Raw genomic sequence first — 8309 nt, 5'->3', positions numbered from 1 at the left:
TGTATTGGAGCTCAAGTTGGACGTCCAAGGGCAAGGTGAAAAGCCATTTGTTTTCCTATAAATACTACACTATGGCTAAATAAAAAACACCCCAAAAAGCACCTTAAAAATTCGGCCCTCACCCTCCATAAATCCTCCAAAATTCGGCCAAGGCAAGGAAGAAAGTTTCGTGCAGTCGAGTTTTCATTGTCATTGTAAAGACAATATTTATTTATGAAAAAGACTAGTTTGTTTTGATACGAGGCTTATTGTTTTCAAGTAAATGTTAAACAATGCCGGATGTCACCGACACTTCGGTTTTGGGGCGTGATAGGAAGTATGGAGATTCATGTAAGCTCAAGAGCACAGTGTCCGAAGCCTCTAGGAAGAGCATGTAACTGATTTTCAATTGCCAGTTGATCTTTTGGGTCCCCAGAGAAAATTTTAGATCAAACCACATCCATTTTCACCATTGTTCCTTCATTTTTCAGTAAAAACTTCAGAAAATATACTTCGGTACTAGTCCCGTAAAAATTCTGGTAGTTGACAATCTTGATAGTAGACAAGCTGCAACTGGGTGTCAGCTTCAGCTTGCAATCATCTTTACAGCAGCCAAGTCCCTAAAAGGAAAAAGAAAAATTGAAAGCAGTTAATCATAAGATAAAAATACCTGGTGCACTTGATGATTATGGCCCAAAAAACTACCTCACAGAAATGAAGAGATTGTAACTTGGAAGAAAGTGATACAAAATTCCATCAATAGTTCGATGCAATGTCCACCAAATTCTCCCCTCAACTCAAGAAGTGTCAAGTTTTCAAATATTGGTAGAAGATCTAGCATATCCTCTGCAAGAAAAAGAGACTTCACCAGGCAATAGCATAGTGGTCAGTATCATGGGAAATTAGTATTTGTCAATGGTGATATATAATCATCATCCTTGATGAATCAATTACCTCAAAGGTGCCACTGGATATTCTCAAGATACTAACATTTTTCAGTCCTCTGAACAGTTTAAATGTGTGAGAAGTGATTTCCTGCTGCCTTTGACATAGAATGGGGACATTAATTAAAGCAAAGACCGATGAGAAAACGTCGTAGATGTGAATCTCATTTGACAAATAACCACTGTACTTGAAGAATACAAGATATTCTGCAACAATTTTTATCTCACAACCACGAAGATAATCAACAGAACAAAACGGCAAATCGTCAATTATCGGACTCTTCAAAGAAGGAATAGCAATCGATATACAATTCATATCGATCCCTTTGCAATCTAATATAGCCAACTTTCTAGAAAAGGACAGCTAGAGAATAGTTTTTGCATCAAGAGATCGTTTGGGAATGTGAGAAGACAGACGTGTAACCTTCTAAGGTGGGGAAAGGAAATACAAGTATGTAGTTGAAGCGTGCAATTCATTTCTAATCTCACAGCAGTGAGGGATACATTATGAAAAACACCCCACGGAAGTGTAAAGGACTCCTGGATGAAAAGGCAAAGATCAAGCTCTTGAACATTGTGTCTGAGTGCAGCCGAAATCCATTCATGGACATGATATTCACTAAAGAAAAGACGACATGAGACACAAAAACTTTTCATATCAGACTTTTTTCATACCAGAAGAACCCTCTCAACGAAATTTGTGAAACAAGTAACATCAAGTGGGTGCCGAAAATCTATTTGACTAGAATACAACAACGAATCATCAAAGTCCAAATAAGTAACTTCTGTCCATAAATGCTTTCATTGTTTAGACAAAATAGATGTCGCCACAACCTCTTTGGTGGGAAGATATGACAGAATGTAATCTGGTAAATGGCTAATTTTGCAGTCCCCACCATCAATATTCTGCTCCTCAGAAGAATTTTGCAATTCAAAACTGCCCATCAATTGGCACTCCCCTTTTCTTTAAGGAAAAGAAAATAAGAATGTCATAAGATGTCCGTTTAAGCACCTAAAATGCTATACACAAGCCAAAATACGAAAAGACACAATTTTGCGTCATAACGAAATGATAATCAATCGATTACTTAAAATTAGCTACATTACATATTCATTATCCTTTCTTGAGATTAAAATTGGGGAACAATCCTCGAAGGGGTTCTCCAAATATGATTAATGAACAATGGTTCACTTATTAATTATCTCTATGAATTTCATTAACCAAAAACAAACAGAATCCAAAAGGCTCATTCGAATATTGAAATCATAAAGCTCTATCGGGCCGGAAACATCATTGTGGATATTTGACAAGATAGAAATAAAGCAACTTGAATGCTTAACATATGCATTTAACTAGAATTAAAATAAAAGAACCAAGAAATGAGAACACGCTAAGAAAATACAACATCCCCTTCTCATAAATATGAGAAATCGAAGTTAAAAATCATTAGTTGGGGCAGAAAAAATCACGGGTTCATTAGAAATGATGCTAAAAACCAGTTAAGAATGCAAAAGCTGCTTGGCCAGGTTCGGATTCTTAATCACTAATCAAAAAAGGTCTTTGAATCTATCTTGTAACAAGTGATAGCATGCTGGTTTGAATTAACTTAGAAGTCTCTTAATCAGTTTGATCAGTTTCGGCTAGCGATCAGTTAGGCTATCTGATTTCAGTTTCTGTGTTGCTGGTGATCAGTTGGGTTATCGATTTAAGTATTCTTGGCCGGTGATCAGTAAGATTATCTTATATCCATCCAACACCAATATTATGTGTTCCAACAATTTTCTCCTTTTTGGTGGTTAACAAAATAATGTCAAAAACAAATTTGAACGATAATAAGAATAGAACAAATTATCTTCTAAACTGACTAGAGCTAGTTGACTTCTATTCTTTCTCGGATTTATCTCTTGCTCTTCCCCCTTTTTGACAATCTCCGGAGACATGAGATGAGTGAGAACAAAATTCAGTTGAGAACTAACTATGTCAAGCTTAGAATTGAAATTGGCCTGGACTTCCTCTATCTTGGTGCAAATTTGAAAATTGTTGGCTTGAATTTGCCCACCAAGATGAATAGCAGTTGTTGCTTGTGCCTTTTTGATCTGATCTAATTGGCTGAATATATCAATTAAACTTCTGGATAGATTCGACACATCTTTAAGCATCTTTAAAGGATTCCAGAGCTTCTTTGGTATTAAGATTGCAGCATTTCAAAGCAGTAATAGAAGAGGAGATAGCAGTCGGGCTGGAGCTATTGTGATCTTATGTGGTTTCATTAGTAAAGTCCTGATCAGGAGAAGATGGATTGATCGGAGGCAGTTCTTTAGAGGTACTAGCTAATTCAAGATCCTGGCTGGTATAGGGTCCTGACTTATCAAACCTGGCAACTGTCAGATCAGGAGATTCTGATTTACTTTGCTTAGCCATTGCTATCTCAATTATTTCTTCAGTGATTTCTCCGATAAATGCAATTTTCGTAAACTCGAGTAGCAGAATGTCCTTCAGTGAAGGAATGTTATCAACAGGAACAATGGAGTCAGATAGCTTTGAGGTAGAGGCAAAAGGAAGTCAACTGAGTGGAAGGGCATCATCTGTATTTTCAATTTGTTGTTGTGCAATCGATTGCACAACTTCTTCTGCATTTGATAAATAGATGGTCCTCATGGATGGAGAGGAGGGAGTGACTGATGGTTTGATCGACTGAAGTTTTTTTGAATCAATTTCGGTTGGCTTTATAGGAGCCGACTGACTGGAGGAGCTGCTTGATTTCTGACTCTTATAGATCACTGGTTCAAACAACTTATTATCATTTTCCCAAAATTTTACTTTCATCTGAAGGGAGACCAAATCCATATCCAGCTGATTGATCACTGCTAGATCATCAAACGCAGTTGGACGTTGAGGATCATAGTTGGATCTCTGTTCAGCGCACACATATGATAGCTTTGGAATTTTTAGAATATCAAAAAGATATATGTGTCGTTGAATTGAGTCCGCTATGATCATTGTTTTGACATGTTTAAGAACAGCTTTTTCAAGAGCTATGAATCGTTTTAGCACTACTTTCTTTTTAAGTTTGATGCAATGGTGACTTGTCGTGAAGTCCACCCATTCATCAAAGAATTTATTCTTGTCCTTTGCAATTTCATTGACTTAATCCATCAGTAGGTCTATCTGAGTCTGAACAGCTAAATGAGGTACTGAAACAATATCAGTGACCTTTGCTTTGCCTTTATCAGCATCTGAGGAGTAGGATGAGAGTAACCCAAATCGAGTTTACTGAATTGGATCTTGGATGACTAGTCCTTTAGCCGGTCTAGGAAGAGGGAGAGCTGTTGGCATTCTGATTTTCCTAGGGGAGCCGTCACAGCTATGAGTTTCAATTTTTAGTTGGCTGCTATACAGTAGTAGTTTCAGTAGGGGAAGCTAATGGCAGCTGAGAAATTGGTTGGCCTTGATCGGTATAGGTTCTGGTCTAGCATTGGTAGTCCTGGCTTTCTTGGGTAAAGGAGAAGAAGTAGTTGCTTCGGATTCAATGGATTGCAGAATCAGTTTTCTTTTCGGAGTAGGTCCAGTAACCTTGCTACCCTTCTTTTCAGTGAGCTTTTTTCCAATGGCCAGCTTTTTGGATTTCTCCTTCTTGGTGACTGAGAATCCAACAGAAGTAACATTTACCGCTTGGCCCTTGGGTCTGAGAAAGAGAATGTTGGACGTTGAAAGAGCTTTATATTTGTGCAATGTAATTGACTTTCTCTGAAACATCTACTAATTTAAAATGCGGAAATTTTTTTTAAAAAAAAAGCTCACATTTTCGAAAATGAATAACTAAATGTTTTATATGCATGCAACCCTACTGAAAAATATACCATTTAAAAATAATCGTAAATATTTAACAATTTAAAATAGTGCAGTTTAAAAATGGTCAAGCTCGACCAATAGAAAAATGTGTAAACATAATAAGTAAAAATCCTAGTAATCATCATCGTATTTTAACCAATATATAAAAATGTGCATGTCCTCTCTAATCTCAAAAATCATAATGTGCGGAAGAAATGTGGTCCTCGGGTCGTGCGCGCACATCCAGTCCTGCCTACTCAGAGTTCGGCACCTCCAGTCCCCTCATAAACATGCTCACCTACATCACACACGTCTAGTGAGTCTAAAGACTCGACACACCTGTACCGGAATAACAAGTACATATACGCAGCACACAACAGTGAAAAATATATTGTAATCAACATACCTTTCATGAACTTAAAAAGCGTAAATGTAAATGTTCCATATGAAATCAAAACATGTCAAAACAGCTCATCCTATCATCATATGATTATACATTTACTTTAATTGAATTTGGTTCATTAGTTGTGACTTTCGTATTAGTTTTATCGTTCATCATTATACGATGGATCCATCTACATAAAACCGTGGTACCCGGCGGCTGTCGGGCATCAGCGACGGTATTACACATCCATTGTGCCTAGGCCTCATCATTAGCATTTACATATACATCATTCGCATTTACATATACATCGTTAGTCACAACCAATTCTCATCCTTCAAAGCATCATCATTTTAATCACTTAACAAATTCATGCATAGACGTAAATTTTCTTCAAATCAAGCACGCAACGTAATTTTCATAGTTTCATAAAAATCATAATCATGATGCATAAACATTTAAAAGCATGATAAATTTGTGCTCAGGGCGCTGCATGACCAAAAAATCTTCCCAGGTGCAAAATAATCATTTTGCCCCTACTGATCCAAAATGACTGTTTTACCCCTTGAACTCTAAATTTCGACCCGAAGTTCACCAAACTCCTTAAAACATCCCAAAACATATTTAAAATTATTTCTTAGACGTAAACTCGAGACCGTTTAAAAACTTAACCGATTCGTTTTAAAACTTGGATCGGGGTCCCGGTTTTAACCCGAATTGAACCGAAACTTAACCAAATTTCACCCAACATTTTACAATACCTTAAAAACACAATAACAACCCTAAAACCCTCAAGACCAGACCCCTAAACCTCTCGATCAGACCCGAGAAGCTGTTGGAAATTCTTCTACTCAATCTAGTCAAACCCTAGACGTGGCCCTAACTCACATACACCGACCCTACACCAAAACCGCTGGGACAAGTCACCAACCGGCCTCTCCTAGACCACCCTAGGACCCCTCTGGACCTACTTAACCCACGGCCACATCTCCATGCAAGCCGTGAAGCGCAGCCACTCGCTAGACCCAACAAAGCACACCGCGGCACCCTTCGATTTTATGGCTCCAACAAATCTTAAACCACAACCAGCAACGAGCAACTACCCTAGACCATGACTCAGACCCACCATGGGTCTGGTCCATGGTTTGGAATGCCCCTGGTACATCCGCCTCATCCCCTAACTCAAACCCTAACGAAAACAAGCCAACCCTTCACCACTACCCCTCGGCCCTTAGCTTGCCTAGCCTACCTTCGACTCCAGACTTTGGACAGCATACCCCTCAACCAAAACACACCTTCAGCATTACAACTCAGCATCCCCCTTGCAACAATTCATAAAAACGTGAGTATGCAACAAACAATGCAAATTTTCATGCTGAAACTTCAATAAAATGCACACACCAAATGGATCGAAAGATTTACATGCATTTACACACATTTTCGTATAGTATTTGCGTGAATGATGTGCAAAGGAAGAAACATGAGTGCCTTGATGTTTGTGAGATTGAAAACTTGGAGAAGGACGCGTCGGGAAAGCATCAAAGGAGCGGGGAAGGACTTTTCTCTTGAAAGTTTGAGAGCACCTTGAAGTGGCTGCTGAAATTTTTGAAAAATGATGCTGATTTAGTGAGGGATGGGTGACCAGTTCAATATATTAGGGTTACGGTTTGGCTTATTAGGTTTAGTTTGAAATATAATACACTAATGGGCTCCTAATTATAATTAAATGGTTTAAAAGGGTTGTTGAGCCCAATAATCTTTAAAACAAACCCATCAAGCTCAAAAACATTCCTGAAAAATATTTTGTTTTGGTACATTTTTGAAAATATCGCCCGAGCTCTCAAAAAGTCCTCTGAATCGTTAAAATTTACGTACGGATAAAAATTACGACCCGACGAGTAAAAATACCCACCAAGGCCCGTTTTCAAAAAATACCCTTAAAAACACCTCATATTAATTAATAAAAATTATTCATGAAATAAAAAAATAATTTTCCATATAATTCCCCGGTCCCCATTCCTCGATCGAGCATGTAATGCATCTAGAAATCCTAGTGCGTGAAACTTTAAAATAATCATGAAATGAATCTTATCATGCTATAATTATGCATTAAATGCATAAAAATAAATAAAACGTGATTTAAATAAAATCATAGATTGCATGCATGCAGGTTACGAAAATTAATTTCCTGGACCTTACATTCTCAGTAAGGCTCATGAATCTTCGAATAGCCTGCTAAGTGGGATTGCGAAGCTAGCTGACTGTTTGTCAGTTTGAATCATGGCTTTCAGAATTTGAAACAGAATGACTGACCAGTTGGAGATACCAAGAATTTCTCAGTAGTATATGCATCAAAGAATCCGGACTTTGCCCAGATTGTCTTAGGAACAGCATCAGCCATGAGTTGATTTTCCAGTTTCAACTCTTTCTTCTTTCCAGAGGTTTTGATGGCTTCACCAGCCGCAGAGAATAGAAGTTTCATGTTGTCAACTGCTTCTTTAGGAACCAGAGAGAAGTCATTTAACCCTTTAGTGGGTAACTGAAAGACTTCCTAGAAGTAATCTTGTCCAATAAGCAGATTTTCGTTACTCATCGGCAGCAGAACTTGGTCATTATCAGAAATGATGCCTCGGCCGTGAAAATTATTGAGTTCTTCAACTAAATATCCAAAAAAGAGCTGAGGAATGTCCCGAGTCCAGATGACTCAATAGCCTTGAAAACCGTTGTGATGTCCACATCTTCCATGGAAAAAATGGAATCAAAATCAACAGAAAGAGCGTTCATGATGGATGAAAGAGTTGCAGAAGCAGCATTTCTGAGAAAAAAAACACTTGAGAGGATATTAGATGTGCGTGAGATGAATTTGAAAGCGAGAAAAGCTTTTGAACAAGAAAGTGCATAGATGAATCGAAAAATTGGGTATTTTGAATTATAACATGTGAGAGTAACTATAAGAACACGTGTCACGATGTTAATGAAAATTAAAATAATAAAAATGTAAGACAAAATCATTAAATCGTTTAATGAAATAATAAAGAGAGTCAAATAAATCGTAAAGACGCTATTAAATGAGGAAATCAGTTAGGCTGAAAGAATTTTAAGAATAAGTTAAAGCAAACCCAACTGATTTAAACATTCAGAGATTAACTTACTGACAACAAACAGTAAGGGA

The 8309-nt window shown here is 37.6% G+C and overlaps 1 pseudogene; it reads right to left on the bottom strand.

Moving 5' to 3' along the window:
• Nucleotides 1-318: 318 nt before the first annotated feature.
• On the bottom strand, nt 319-2431 carry LOC140979604 (F-box/LRR-repeat protein At3g58900-like; annotated as a pseudogene).
• Between the last annotated feature and the right edge of the window lie 5878 nt (nt 2432-8309).

Source organism: Primulina huaijiensis, chromosome 6, assembly GCF_012295235.1.
Source record: "Primulina huaijiensis isolate GDHJ02 chromosome 6, ASM1229523v2, whole genome shotgun sequence".
Classification (NCBI taxonomy): Eukaryota; Viridiplantae; Streptophyta; class Magnoliopsida; order Lamiales; family Gesneriaceae; genus Primulina; species Primulina huaijiensis.
This window is presented reverse-complemented; position numbering and strand designations above follow the sequence as displayed.